The following is a 15,140-nucleotide window of genomic DNA, read 5'->3' on the forward strand; positions in this document are numbered from 1 at the left end:
TTTCTCTCTCTCTCGCTCTCTCTCTCATAACCTTCTTTGGGAGAAGCCAGTTGACATTTTGTGAGGATACACGGGCAGCCTATGGAGAGACCTACATGGTGAGGAAGCAAGGCTAAGCAGGTAAGCAGCCACCTGAATGAGCTCAGAACTGGATCCTCCAGTCCAGCTGAAGCTTCAGATGACTGCAGACCCAGCCAACAGCTTCATGGCAACTGCATGAGGACCTTGAGGCAGAACTATGAAGCTAAGTTGCTCCTGGATTCCTGACACTAGAAACTGTGACATAATAAATGTTGTTTCAACTTGCTAAGTTTTGGAGTAATATGTTATGCAGCCATAGATAACTAATACAAAATAGTATGTTAAAAAAGTAAATTATACCATAGTGTAATCATATAATGATGAATCTTATATATACATATACATTTTTTCATATAAATTCTTGAAATTCATAACATATAATATTATGGTGAGTAGATAATATAATAATGTGGTCAGTAGATCTTATGTCATTTGTCCTACTGTATCATTTAAATTTTTATAATTAACTCTTATAATTGATGTGTAATTGAGCTTTATTGGTATATAATTGATATACAGTAAAATGTACACATTTAAAGTGTACAGTATAAGTTTTGCCATACAGATCCATCACTACGATCAAGATAATGAACACATTATCACCCCCAAAATTTTCTCCTTCCCCTTTATAATCGCATCCCTCCCCAGGCAACAATTAATTTGCTTTCTGTCACCATTGATTAGTTTTCATTTTATAGGACATAACTGTCCAATAACATTTCTGTGATAATGAAAATGTCTTATATCTGCATTGTCCAATATATGGAGCCACTATTCACATGTGGCTATTGAGCTCTTGAAAAGAGGCTTATCTAAATTGAGAAATCCTGTAAGTGTAATACACACTGGATTTCAAAGACTTAATATGAAGACAAGAATATAAAATATCTCATTAACATTTTATACTGATTATATACTGAAATGATACTATATTGGATATATTGCATTTATGTATTGAATTGTGTCCCCCCGCAAAATTCATATGGAGAGGTCCTAACTCCCAGTACTTCAGAATGTGAATTTATTTGGAAATAGGATATCTATTTCCTATGTATAATTAGTTAAGATGAGGTAGAGTGGACCCCTAATGCAATAGGCCTAATATCCCTTTTTTTTTTTTTTGGGCCGCACCACACGGCATGTGGGATCTTAGTTCCCTGACTAGGGATCCAACCCGGCCCCCTGCATTGGAAGCATGGAGTCTTGACCACTGGACCACCAGGTAGGTCCTAGCATCCATATTAAAAAGGGAAAGTCAGATACAAACCCACACACAAACAGAGGGAGAACACAGGTGAAGTTTGGAGTTATGCAGCCACAAGCCAAGGAACTATTAGAACCTAGGAAAGAGGCCTAGAACAGATCTTTCCCTAGGGCCTTCAGAGGGAGCATGGCCCTACTTGATACTTTGATCTGACTCCCAGCCTCTGAAATGGAAATAATAAATTTCTGTTGTTTAAGTTACTCAGTTTGTGGTACTTTTTTTATGGCAGCCCTAAAAAACTAATACACTGGGTTAAATAAAATTTTAATTTTATCTGTTCCTTTTTACTTTTTTTTTTAATACTCCTTCTTGAAGAATGCCCTCTCTCTTCTCTCTTCAAATACCCTATGGAACTAATGTATGGGTTTCTGAAAAATTATGCAATCCCATTTAAAATGAAAGTAAACATACTCCTTTATCATGTAATATGGCGCCTAAGGTGGTAGGGGCCCACAGGGGAAACCTTCCACAGTTAATGCAATGAGAATGGAGTCTGGCTCCACATACCTGTGATGGAAGGGACACTTTTTCCTGCACTCTTAACTCCGGAGGGTGTAATTGTTACCAAGTCCAAGCTCACTGCTCGCTGCAGGACAGGCCAATAAATCAGAGACGAGGTGTTGAGGCAAGGAATACGATTTTATTCGGAAAGCCAGCAGACCAAAAAGATGGCAGACTAAAGGCTCAAAATAACCATGTTATCAGGGTTTGGATGCCAGTTTCTTTTATAGCACAGAGAGGGGGAGGAGATGAGGAAGTAAGTAAAAAGGCCATAAGTTTTGCAAATATCCCCTAGAATGGCCAGCATAGGGGAGGGGATGTGTTAATTTCTTCTTTCTTGCAGCCATCACAGGTGGACAGGGTCCAGATGTTGCCCTGAACAAAGGCACTTTGGTTTAACATTCAGGCAGAGGGGCAGGGTTCCCCAAGGCAGGCCATTATGTACTGACAGTATCCTTTTAGTGAACAAAAGCAACAGGAAGCAAAGGAAGCAAAGGTTAAAGTGAAAGAAACAGATACCACATATAGTCAGATTTGGCTCTTCCCTGTTACAAACTGTTGCAACATGAAGAAATGTGAGGAGAACATCACAGTCAAGAATTACAGTGGAGGTGGACAGTAGCACAAAAATCTGGGAGAGTAAATCATTTATTTGACTTTTTCTCTGAATTTTTTGTTTTGTTTTTGGTTTGAAGAAGAAAATAACTTTTCTAATCTTATTTTGTTTAGGCAAATATCCAAAGGACTGAGGTGAGCCCTCAGTAAAACTGTAAGTTAAAAGCTTTTTATTTCCATCCTTCCAACCCTTCCCCGAGCTCCCTTCTCCCTTCTCACTGGCTCCCTCCCTAATTGCCTTGAGTTCCCAGCACTCTGGGTCTATGTCCCCTCTGATGAAACTACTAGCTTGAGAAGCTGATTCTCTCTAAGGTGTGTTGTTAGACTGTCCTCAACTAGAAAAAAATGTTGATTTAAAGCAAACAAAACCCACACATACTAGATTAAATAAAAAAGACACTCAAAGACAGAGATCAAAGTATGATGTGAGCTAACTGAAAGCAAAACTGGATGTGTTTTTGGGAAGCCAGAATCTGAAGACATGACCATTCTCATCTACTTTTCTCTCTACTTCTCTCCAATTTCAAAATTAATCAATTCTGATTCTCTTTTGCTTTCTCACTCTCTCCCCTTTCCTTCCTCCCTTCTATCCTCTCTCCTTCTCTTAGATGGCTTGCTTTACTTTAACATGACCTAGCATGGTCTGACTCCATATGATCTTACAATTAAGTACCTGCCATCATCTAACTAAGGTCTCTGACCCTCAGTTAATTTCTTTTTTTTTTTTTTTATAAACTTATTTATTTTTATTTTTGACTGCATTGGGTCTTCGTTGCTGCACGCGGGCGTTTCTCTAGTTGTGGAGAGCAGTGGCTACTCTTGGTTGCGGTGCGCGGGCTTCTCATTGCAGTGGCTTCTCTTGTTGCGGAGCACAGGCTCTAGGCGCGCGGGCTTCAGTAGTTGTGGCTCACGGGCTCTAGAGCGCAGCCTCAGTAATTGTGGCGCACGGGCTTAGTTGCTCCGCGGCATGTGGGATCTTCCCAGACCAGGGATTGAACCCGTGTCCCCTGCATTGGCAGGCGGATTCTTAACCACTGCGCCACCAAGGAAGCCCCCTCAGTTAATTTCTAAAGACAGTCTGATTAGTCATTGGTCATTCACTGAACTCGCTCCTCCTTGGGCGATGATGGGACCTAGCCTGAATTGAGAGGGCTGGGGGAGAAATTAGGAAAGGATTTTGTCAACCTGAAAGACCTAGGGCTGCCTCTTCTAGCTGCGAGCAAGGCAAGGGAAGTAGAGCGTGTATATCAGGTATGTATTGACATTATCTCATTATCTTATAATAGATATTACATTACCTATTTTTTCCCTATGTTATGGCTAGTGTATCTGAATGTATAAAAAATTAATGTAAAATTTATATATTTGTTATTTCATAAATGCTAGAGGGATCATCTCCATCAAGGATGGGATGATTTTTCACTTTTTACTTTTTTAAATGTGGCTTCTAGACAATTTGAATTTATATATGTGGCTCACATTACATTTCTACTGAACAGCACTGCAATAGAGGTATATGTAACAACAAATTTGTCTTGTCAGGTTTACCGGGAAACTGTTTCTTCTTCTCCAAGCCCTTTATCTGGTGATGCCTATCTATTCCATGTCCCTAGTTAATATGGAATGACAATCTCTAATTAGCAAACAGCAATTGGTATTGCCTTTGGTATTCACCTAGAACTCTCTCCCATTTATCTGTAATTCAGCTCGCAAACTCTCAGGTTCTTTTGATGATCTGTTTGGAAGAATTCTCTGATTTTGACACTTGATACTCTCTCCTCAACACAATTTCTAATTTGCTCTTTAATCTATGAACCTCCAGCCATAGACATTTTTGCTGTCAACATACCCACAGCCATCCATCCACCCTGATCCCAAAGGATCCATATCTATTGAGCTAACTTGCTTGATTTTACTACTATGAGAGGTGAACTAAACAGATGCTATATTATTAAAAAATCAGTCAATCAGTGGAAATACTGACATTGTTCTATGAGTGTAGGGAGCATCTTAGTACCAATTACTCTGGTGGTTTTGTAGGTAAATATCATCTTGACTGTACTCAATGGTGTTAAACTTCAGGATTAAATTATTCACTTATGAATTGGTGCAAATGCAGTAATCCTCTTTAAGTAAATTTCTGCCTGCAAGACTTCCTCATTCCATCTCCAAATGAAAGAAAATATAAGACACCTAAACTTTGGGGGAATATTCTCCCCAACCGCCATCATTTTGTTTTATTAAAAAAATTTTTTTTTTGGCCACACCACATGGCTTGCAGGGATCTTAGTTCCCTGACCAAGGATCGATCCCAGGCCCACTGCAGTGGAAGCACAGAGCCCTAACCACTGGGCCGCCAGGGATTTCCCTTGCCAATATCATTTTAGAGCAGTTGACACTGAGCATTCTTTCTGACAATTATTAGATAATTACTAATTGAGGCCATTCTGTTGATTTAGGGTAATAAAATCTGATGCTAAATAAATGTGAGCATTCTTGTCCTCAGCCTGGGAATCACATTGAAGAGAAAGCAGACTCTGGAGCCTGATTTGGGTAAAACTGGAAAAGAGTCAATGCTCATCTTCATTAACATATAGGCTAATGAACAGGAAGATCTGGTTAGGACAGGAAGAACTCTTAAGAATAGAATAGACAGGGACTTCCCTCGTGGTCCATTGGTTAAGACTCTGCGCTCCCAGTGCAGGGGCCCAGGTTCGATCCCTGGTTAGTGAACTAGATCCCACATGCCGCAACTAAAGATCCCGCATGCCGCAAGGAAGATCCTGCACGTGGCAACGAAGATCCTGCATGCCACAACTAAGACCCCGCGCCACCAAATAAATAAATTAATTTAAAAAAAATAGAAGAGACAAATAAATCAATGGAACAGAACAGAGAGCCCAGAAATAGACCCATGTAATATAGTCAACTGATCTTTGACAAAGAAGCAAAGGGAATACAATAGAGAAAAAATAATCTCTTCAACAAATAATGCTGGAACAACTGGACATCCACATGCAAAAAAAAAAAAAAGATTCTAGACACGGATCTTACACCCTTCACATAAATTAACTCTAAATGGATCATAGACTTAAATGTAAAATGCAAAATTATAAAACTCCTAGAAGGTAACAAAGGAGGAAAATTTAGATGACCTTTGGTATGACAATGGCTGTTTAAATACAACACCAAAAGTATGATCCATGAAAGAAAGAATTGATAAGCTTGACCTTATTAAAATTAAAAACTTTTGCTCTGCAAAGGCACTGTCAAGAGAATAAGACAAGCCACACACTGGAAGAAAATATTTGCAAGTCATATCTGATAAAGAGCCCCCTTACTTTACTGAGGTCCGGAGAAGCAAAGAGCCTTCCTTGCCCAATACCACACAGTGGCAAAGCTGGGTCTAAAACCAGCTCTCATCTCCCCCTTCCTAACCTAGGTCCTCAGAGATAAATAACCCTCTGCTGTCTAAGCCCCTCACTTTGTCTTGGTGAGGCAGGAGATAGATGGGCTCCAGGCTAGACATTTACAACCAGCTTCCTGTCTATATTTCTTGAGGCAGGAAATAGATGGACTCCAGGTTAGACATTTACAGCCAGCCTCCTAATCATACTTCAAGATAGAAATAACAACAGGGACAGGGTAAATAGCTGGACTTTGTCTCCTACAGACACTTTAAGATAACAGTAATGGCAGGAGCAGAGAGGGGCTAAGCCCTGCTTGGGTAAAAGATCAAGAGGTCACATATTTCTCATCCTTGGGTTCAGGGAGACCTCAACTGCACATGTGCAGAAAGGCTCCTTGGGCGTCAAAAGGAAGGGGACACCAGACCATAATAAGTTATGCTAGCTCCCCCAAAGGCCCTTGCATTGAAATCCACCTTGGCTTAAGGACACACATGCACATTAGGGAGGGCCCTGAGGCAAATCAGCCATGAGGTCAAAACAAGACTATCAGCCAGAGCAAAACAAAGACCCGGAAGACTGCCCCCTTAAAAATGATCTAATTCCAGGCTTCCCTGGTGGCACAGTGGTTGAGAATCCACCTGCCAATGCAGGGGACATGGGTTCGAGCCCTGATCCGGGAAGATCCCACGTGCCGTGGAGCAACTCAGCCCGTGTGCCACAACTACTGAGCCAGAGCTCTAGAGCCAGTGAGCCACAACTACTGAAGCCCGCGCGCCTAGAGCCTGTGCTCCGCAACAAGAGAAGCCACTGCAATGAGAAGGCTGCGAACCGCAACGAAGAGTAGCCCCTGCTCGCCACAACTAGAGAAAAGCCCTCGCGCAGCAACGAATACCCAACACAGCCAAAAATAAATAAATAAATGATTTAAACTTCCCAAAGGCACAACTTTTCTCTGAGCTCACCCATGCATCTGTCAGCATGTACTCTGCTTTCCTAATAAATGCCTTACTTCCTCTCTACCTTCTGTCTCCTTGTCAAATAATTCTTTTCAAGGCAGACAAGAACGTGGGCCCAGACCTTAGCCAGTGGCCTTCATGGTCTAGTGGTTAAGACTTGGTGCTCTCACCACCGCAAACAGGGTTTGATCCCAGTCTTGCTTCCAGCTGCTGCTTGCTGCTGCTCACTGCTGTCTCTCCAAGATCAATGGGTCTTTGCTTCCTGAGAAATAGCCCTTCCTTCTCTCATATTGTTTCTCTCTCCTCTCATCAAAATTCTTCAGCACTCTGCTGTTCTGAAAAACAGTGAATGGTGAACAAATTCACACTCTGAAGTTAATGATCCACCTAACTTAGGGTATTTGCCTAACTAAAGATTGTTAAAGATGACAGTGCTTTAATACAAAGACATGAATTCCCAAAGGAGGTTTTCAGGCTGGACTGTTGATGCTAGTGTGTGGACCTGGCTGAGCCCCTTCAAACCAGGGCTTCTATAACTCCATCATTCTTTCTCCCCTCTTCCCTTTTTTTTTTTCCCTCTTCCCTTTTGTGGTTGCCTTTCCTTCCAGACTTCCTCCTCCTTTGGGGTCAGCAGTTGATTGTAGTGTTGCCTAGGGTGTCTCAGCTGTTGAGGAAGTGGCTGTAACAAGGAAACCCTAGAAAGGACTGATAAAGGATCTGCTGAAAGGGTGGTCAGTATATTAAGAAGAAGAGAAACAGAACCCAACCAAGCAGAGAAAAGAGCACCTTCTGAATCAAGTGGCTAGAATCTGAGAGTGTCTAGAGCTGGAGTCACTTGAGTTTATAGCATTTATCTGTCCTCCCCAAAGTGGGTCCATAAACACCAGTACCCACTGGAAGTGCTACCCAAAAACTGGGTTCACCTCTTGGTGGGTGTCAAGCCAAGACACAGCCAAGCCAAAGAGCAGGAGAAGGAAGGATTCATTACTTACAGCAAATAAGGAGTCCTTCCCAAAGCAATGTCTCCCTGAACAGCCACATTGGGTTTTTTTTTTTTAATTAATTAATTAATTAATTTATTTTTGGCTGCATTGGGTCTTCATTGCTGCGCGTGGGCTTTCTCTAGTTGTGAGTGGGGGCTACTCTTCATTGTGGTGCGCGGGCTTCTCATTGCGGTGGCTTCTCTTGTTGCAGACCATAGGATCTAGGCACACGGGCTTCAGTAGTTGTGGCACGCGGCTCAGTAGTTGTGGCTTGTGGGCTCTAGAACGCAGGTTCAGTAGATGTGGCGCACGGGCTTAGTTGCTCCTCGGCATGTGGGATCTTCCTGGACCAGGGCTCAAACCCGTGTCCCCTGCATTGGCAGGTGGATTCTTAACCACTGCTCCACCAGGGAAGCCCCAAATTGGGTAAGTTTTAAGCTCAGGGTACATGCATATTCATGAAGGGTCTTGAGCAGAAGAGAATTCAGCATAGAATTGAGTCAAAGGTTGACAGAGTCCAGGCTTTAGTTGATTGAAGTCAAGAGGGTCAGAAAAGGTCAACGTTTCTTAGGTTCCAGTTGATCTGGTGATTGAGCACTTCAAGCTAAATCTTTACCGCTGAAACAGAACTAGGAGTCTTTACAGCTGATCTATTATCTTTGCTATTGTTACTTCTCTTGCCTAACAGTGGTTTGTTCCTGCATTCTTTTGTTCTCTTAAGACCATTAATTACTGAGACCTGTTCAAAGGCAAGCACTATGGCTAGGCTTAGATCACAAAATGGCTTAGGCCAAAAATGGCTTATGTGACAAAAACCATGCCTGATTCTCTTTCTCTGGGGGTCCCCTACCCTTTCTGCTTATACAGAAGCAGTGAACTAGACTCTCCCAGTCTTTTAATAATAATAATGATAAAAACTAAAATTATGCCAGGTTCTCTGTTAAGCATTGTTAAAAACAAGACAATAGGCCCAAAATGGAGTCACTTTTGCTAAGCCCCATGTCATGAAACCAAAACTAATTGCAGTTTTGGCTCTCCCAGAAATGGAATCAGGAATCACCTGATCAGCACTAGTTAGGTAATCTGCCTGACAGACCCCTGCCATCCCCTAAGGAAAGTAACCCTGCCATAAGCAATCTGCTTTTTGGGCTAATACAACTTCCTTCTTCCTGCTCCCTTCTGCCTATAAAAGTCCTTCATTTTGTACAGCTCCTCAGAACTCCTTTCTATCTGCTAGATTGGATGCATCCTGATTCATGAATCACTGAATAAAGCCAATAAGACATTTAAAATTTACTGAGTTGAATTTTGTTTTTTAACAGCGTGATTCATGAGTTTTCTCATTTAATCTTCATAACAAAATTATAAGGTAAATACCAATGTAGTCTGCAATTTACAGATGAGGCAACAAAGCCTAGAAAGAATGAATAATATATCTAAGATTACACAGCTGGTAAGGGATGGGGATTTTGATCTGAATCTATCTATCTATCTTCAAAGGCCATACTCTTAATCACTGGACTTTTCTGATCTTTGAATTACTCATACCTTTCCTATTTCCAGACATATACATTTCTTTAAAGATTTATTATTTATTTTTTATTATTATTATTTTTGGCTGCATCGGGTCTTAGTTGCGGCTCACAGGATCTTCATTGTGGCGCTTGGGCTTCTCTCTAGTTTTGGCGTGCAGGTCTTCTCTTCTCTAGTTGTGGCGTGCAGGCCCCAGGGTGCGTGGGCTCTGTAGTTGTGGTGTGCAGGTTCCAGTGCGCGTGGGCTCTGTATTTTGCGGCACGTGGGCTCTCTTGCTGAGGTGCACGAGCTCACTAGTTGTGGCGCGCTGGCTTAGTTGCCCCATGGCATGTGCGATCTTAGTTCCCTGACCAGGGATCAAACCCGCGTCCCCTGCATTGTAAGGCGGATTCTTTACCACTGGACACCAGGGCAGTCCCCCAGACATATACATTTTAAATCAAGCTGTCCCTTTTGAAGAATTCTTCTTTCTGGACTTCCCTGCCATTCCAGTGGTTAAGAACTCCACACTTCCAATGCAGGGGGCGTGGGTTCAATCCCTGGTCGGGGAACTAAGATCCCGCGTGCCAGAAATTCTTCTTTCTCACTGGCATATTTCAGTTTTGAATAAACAGTGTGCCCTTGTATTTGTAATCATTTTGTTACTGAACCAAAAGGGTCCTCTCACCCACATGCAGTAAAGTCAATCTACTGACATCCTGTTGTGGTAAAGGAAAGTGTAGCGTTCGTTGTAGGCACCAAGCAAGGAGTCTGGGACAGCTAGCGCTCAAAAAGCCTGGACTCCCTGATGGGTTTCAGGAAAACGGTTGTTTTTTTTTTTTTTTTTTAATTTATTTATTTTTGGCTGTGTTCGGTCTTCGTTTCTGTGCGAGGGCTTTCTCTAGTTGGCGGCGAGCGGGGGCCGCTCCTCATCGCGGTGCGCGGGCCTCTCACTATCACGGCCTCTCTTGCTGTGGAGCACAGGCTCCAGACGCTCAGGCTCAGTAGTTGTGGCTCACGGGCCCAGTTGCTCCGCGGCATGTGGGATCTTCCCAGACCAGGGCTCGAACCCGTGTCCCCTGCATTGGCAGGCAGATTCTCAACCACTGCGTCACCAGGGAAGCCCCAGGAAAACGTTTTTAAAGACCAAGTGAAGGAGGAGAGTTGCAGGGTATGGGATCAGCTCATGCACAATTCTCTGATTGGTAGATAAAATGAGGTAACAGGGCAGTGTCACGGGGTTAACATTATCAGTCCTTAGGCTCCAGTAGGCCTGGGGGCTATGTGTCCACGGTCATCAAGTACTTAACATCTTCCATTTGGTGGGTTTTTTAGCATCTGTAAAACAACTCAGGAAATGTGCGTCAGATACTGTTATCTAGGTACTTCAGAGAGGAGGTAAAGCAGAGGATATGGGGAGGGGTCTGTCCCAGGAAGGCCCCATACAGTCCTGCTCGTTACAATTCCCCCCTTTTCTTTGATACTCCTCAATCGTGAGGAGAACAGGGTGACAACTGCTCTTTTACTTCTTGCTGAATGGGGGCAAAGTCAGTTTTTCAGGATTAGAGGAGAGAAAGTCATTGACTTTCATTTCAAAGAATTCTTGAGTCCCAAGCTTAGCATCAACATTTTGTATTACGAAAATACATTACCTCTGTTTTTGATGGCTTTGTCATAGCAGCTGGACAGACATTTGAAAACTAATAGAGATATTACAATTATAATAATGATCAAAATACTTCCTTGTAGCATTTCCCAAAGGAGTGTTCCTCGTTCAGATGGCAACCAGAACGATAAGTTATGGAGCGGGTCCTCTCTACGAATCTCTTGTAATCAAGCAGACTTTTGAATTATTCTATTTTTCTGGGTATCAAGCTCTCCTGGGATATTAATATATATCTAAAGAACCTAGTGCCTTCTGTTGGGAGACTATAGCTTGAGCTGTGTTGTTTGTCACTACTATTTGTTTGTCACTGCTATTTAGTCACTTTGTCACTAAAGTAAGAGAAAGGTTTCATAGTTGCAAGAGGAGACCTTCAGAAAATAAGGTTGCAGTTGGCAGCTGCTAGCAGATATTGTTTTGCGGATGGCTGGTGGTGTTCTTAAATCTGATACAGTTTGGAAAATTCAAGTTCTCAGCAATACATGAAAGTGCTTGAAATCACATCCACCTAGTTTTATGTTGGATGTCTGAACCATAGCTACCCCCATTTTGAGTCTTAAATGCATTCCCGTCCTCAATCACCAAAGCAGATGTACAATGTATGTTTAGTAAGCCACAAAACAGGCCAGTCTGGTCAGTAGAATTTAAGTTAAACCATGATTAGATTAAAATTCCTGAGAGCTGAGGTAGATCATCTACATCTCAAAGGCACAGGAAGAGAAATACCAATTCCTTTCATTCATGGGAGCAAAAATACCCCCTAGGGGACTACAAGATGAACAGAGCTCTGGTCACCCATACTTAATTATTCACAGCCAAACAGCAAACCAATGCAATGCAGAACGGTCTCTCAGGGTCGCAGTTCCCTAGGCCCAGAAAGGGAAATTCCCAACCAGTGCTCCACTGTAGGCAAAGCCAATGCAATAAAGAAGAATACCTTAACAGAGCTCAAAGACTGTAGATGTCTCGACCAGCCAATGGCAGTACTGATACACAGACACACACAAATAACAAATATTGTCCCACAAACAAAAGATCAGACAAGGTGTAGCCCAAAAATTCCACTTCCACTCCCAGATGCAGGCTTCCGGAGTGGCCTGGCTCCTGAAAGAGAATGGACCCAGCGTGTCTTGCAATGAGCCCAGAATGGCTGACTCCCTAAAAGGGAAATGAGCCGAGATGGTGTGGGTAGAATTTTCCCAACCCGAGCAAGCCAGAGTGGCTCTCCCCAAAACAATACACACAAAAACACAAACAACAAATAAGGTATGGTCACACAGATAGAAAATCAGAGGAGGTGTAGTACAAAATTCTACTCCCACTCCCAGACGGAGGCCTCCAAACAGATTGGCCCAGCTCTTGAAAGAGAACGGACCCAGAGTGGCTCACAATGAGCCCAGAGTGGCTCAGTTCCTACAAGGGAATGAGCCCAGATGGAGTGGAGAGAAAGTCCCAGCCTGCACAAGCTGGAGCAACTCACCCCCAGTGATGCAGAACGTGGACAGTAGCTCAGGACGTTTCTCAGCTCCCAAAAGCCTCATGCTGGGTGGCCAGCACTGCCAGGAAGAGTGCCTTTGAGTTCCCCAGAGCAAAATGAGCTCCGGCAGCTGCTGGGGACTCAAGGGGCTGCCCCTGGCTGGAGTCAGCCTGCCATGGGCACAGACTCCTGGGCTGGCTCACCAAAATTGTTACCAAACGCAAGTTCGTGTGCCTAACAGTGAGGCCAAACAAATTAAAACATCCGAGTTTGGAGCAGAGAAAGTTTATTGCAGGGCCAAGCAAGGAGAATGTATGGCTCATGCTAAAAAAAAAAAAAAGAGGAACTCTGATGGTTTTTGGGGAGAATTTTTATAGGCAAAATTTTGGGTGAGGGCTGCAAGGTGTATGACTTACTTCTGATTGGTTGCTGGTGAGGTAATGAAACAGGAGGGAAGGGGGCAGGGCACAACCTTTAAAAGAATGACATAGCCATAGGACATGACAAAACTGCTTAGAACTAACTAGATCAAAGATGGCGGAAGATTCGACTTCCAGTAGACCTTGAGCCTCATTATATGCTCACTGTAATGCATAAGATAAATGATACACCCACCAGGGTCATGACAGTTCAGAGCTAACCATAAAAAGCCAAAAGTGGACCAGCTTAGATCAATTCAGAGAACAGACTGGTGGTTGCCAGGGCTGGGGGGAAGAAACAATGGGGAGAAACTGCTTAATGGTACACGGCTTTACTTTGGACTGATGGAAATGATCTGTAACTAGATAGAGGGAGTGGTGGCACAACACTGTGAATGTACTAAGTGCCACTGAATTGTATACTTTAAAATGGTTAATTTTATGTGATGTGAATTGTACCTCAATTAACAACTATAAAACAATCAATATCCAACAAAGGAGCAATTTTCAGGAAAAATAAATAAATAAATAAACAAAGCCAAAAGTCGGCAGTGGCCCAATTCCTGGAAATCCCTGCCCTTTCCGCCCTGAAATAGTTGGAATAATCCTCCCACTCATTAGCCTATGAGATTACTAAGCCCATAAAAACTAACCACACCATATTTTGGGGCCTCTGGCCTTCTGAGATGGCCCACACTCTGTGGAGTGTGTTTCTCTCTAAATAAATCCACTTCTTACTTATCACTTTGTCTCTCACTGAATTCTTTCTGCCATGAGACATCAAGAACCTGAGCTTCATTAAGTCCTGAGACCAAGTGTGTGATCTCAATTGAAAAAAACCATAGGTTCAAGTCCCAATCTGAGTTGCACGGTTTCAGCAACAGGACAGTGTTCCAGGAATCTTGGGCTCAGTCTGAAGTTACCATCCTCCACCTGGATGGGGGCCTTAGTCCCTGCAAAACTCAAAGATACTGTTATGTATATTCCTTCAGGAGGAGCCAGGACCCTGCCCGATTCCTGCACTATAGTTTCTTGACTGCTCCTCCTTTGTTTCTGCATTCCCTCACTTCCCTGATTAGTAAGTGTTTGAATCTGCTCTTTGGAACTCAGTGAAGGTCTAGAAGGCTGAAGCCTTTTTTCTGCAAACAAGACAGGGACACAGAAAGGATGTGCACCCGGGAGGGCCCCCCAGGGTCCTGTTCATTTCACTTTTCTTTTAGAAACATCTCCTTGTAGTTTGTTCTTTCTTTACTCTTTTCTCAGCTGTGATGGGAAGGAGAGACGCCTACTTAGGTTTTGGTTTTGTATGGGAGGAAAAATAGTTTTCCCTCTACCCTTCTAGGGTCTTGGTTGAGACACCTGCCCCCCCCCGCCCCCCCCCACCTGGCCCCTTAATAAAAGACAGATTAACAGGAGAAAAACAAACAGAATTTTGATAACATATATACCTCCTGTATACACGGGAAATACCCAGGAAAACTGAGTGGCTCCCTGAAATGATGCATCACCTTAAACACTGTATTCTGCTAAAGACAGAAGAAAGATTTTGGCAGTGGAGGAGCCAGTTATGGCAGGTTATCAGGAAAAGCACATTAAAGGGTCAGGTTGTTATGCAGATTTAAGTCTGTGCCTTCTCCATTGATAAGAATTTCTTGTGATTTAGAGTGATCCTTCTCTTCCTGGTATATATAGCTAGATACCCATATAAATGGGAATTTCCCTTCTAAATGTAAATTTCCCTTTCCGAGAGAAAATTCTGCTTAGTTTTCAGAGCTTTTCCAGTATCTGCTGTTTCTAAAAAATAAGCAGCTCAAGATAATCCTTAAGCCAGAGAGGCATATTTTGGGGTGGCATATTCTGCTCCCTTCTCAACCGATTACAAAGAGCCACCTAGGCTTTTTAAAAAATAATGCAAATACTTAACCTATAGCCAATCAAATGATTTCCTTGCTTTGCTTCCATCTTTTCTCTAAAAAAGTCTTTTGCCACGTTCCTACTTGTGGACCACTCCTAATCACTTCCAGTTTGGTGTGGCCCAAGTGGAATTGATTTTTGCTCAAATGAACTTTTAAAAAATTTTAATATGCCTCAGTTTATCTTTTAACAGTTTTTTTGTGTGCAAATGAAGGTACAGGGGATCAGAATGAGCCTCCCCAAAATGTGCCCTTTTGTGTGAGAATTATTTTAGGCTAAAGGCAATTGAAACCGACCCTGCTGGGCCCTCCTGGGTATAAAAGCTTTTCCATGTCCCTTGTTTTT

Source organism: Eschrichtius robustus, chromosome 3 (assembly GCF_028021215.1).
Source record: "Eschrichtius robustus isolate mEscRob2 chromosome 3, mEscRob2.pri, whole genome shotgun sequence".
Lineage (NCBI taxonomy): Eukaryota > Metazoa > Chordata > Mammalia > Artiodactyla > Eschrichtiidae > Eschrichtius > Eschrichtius robustus.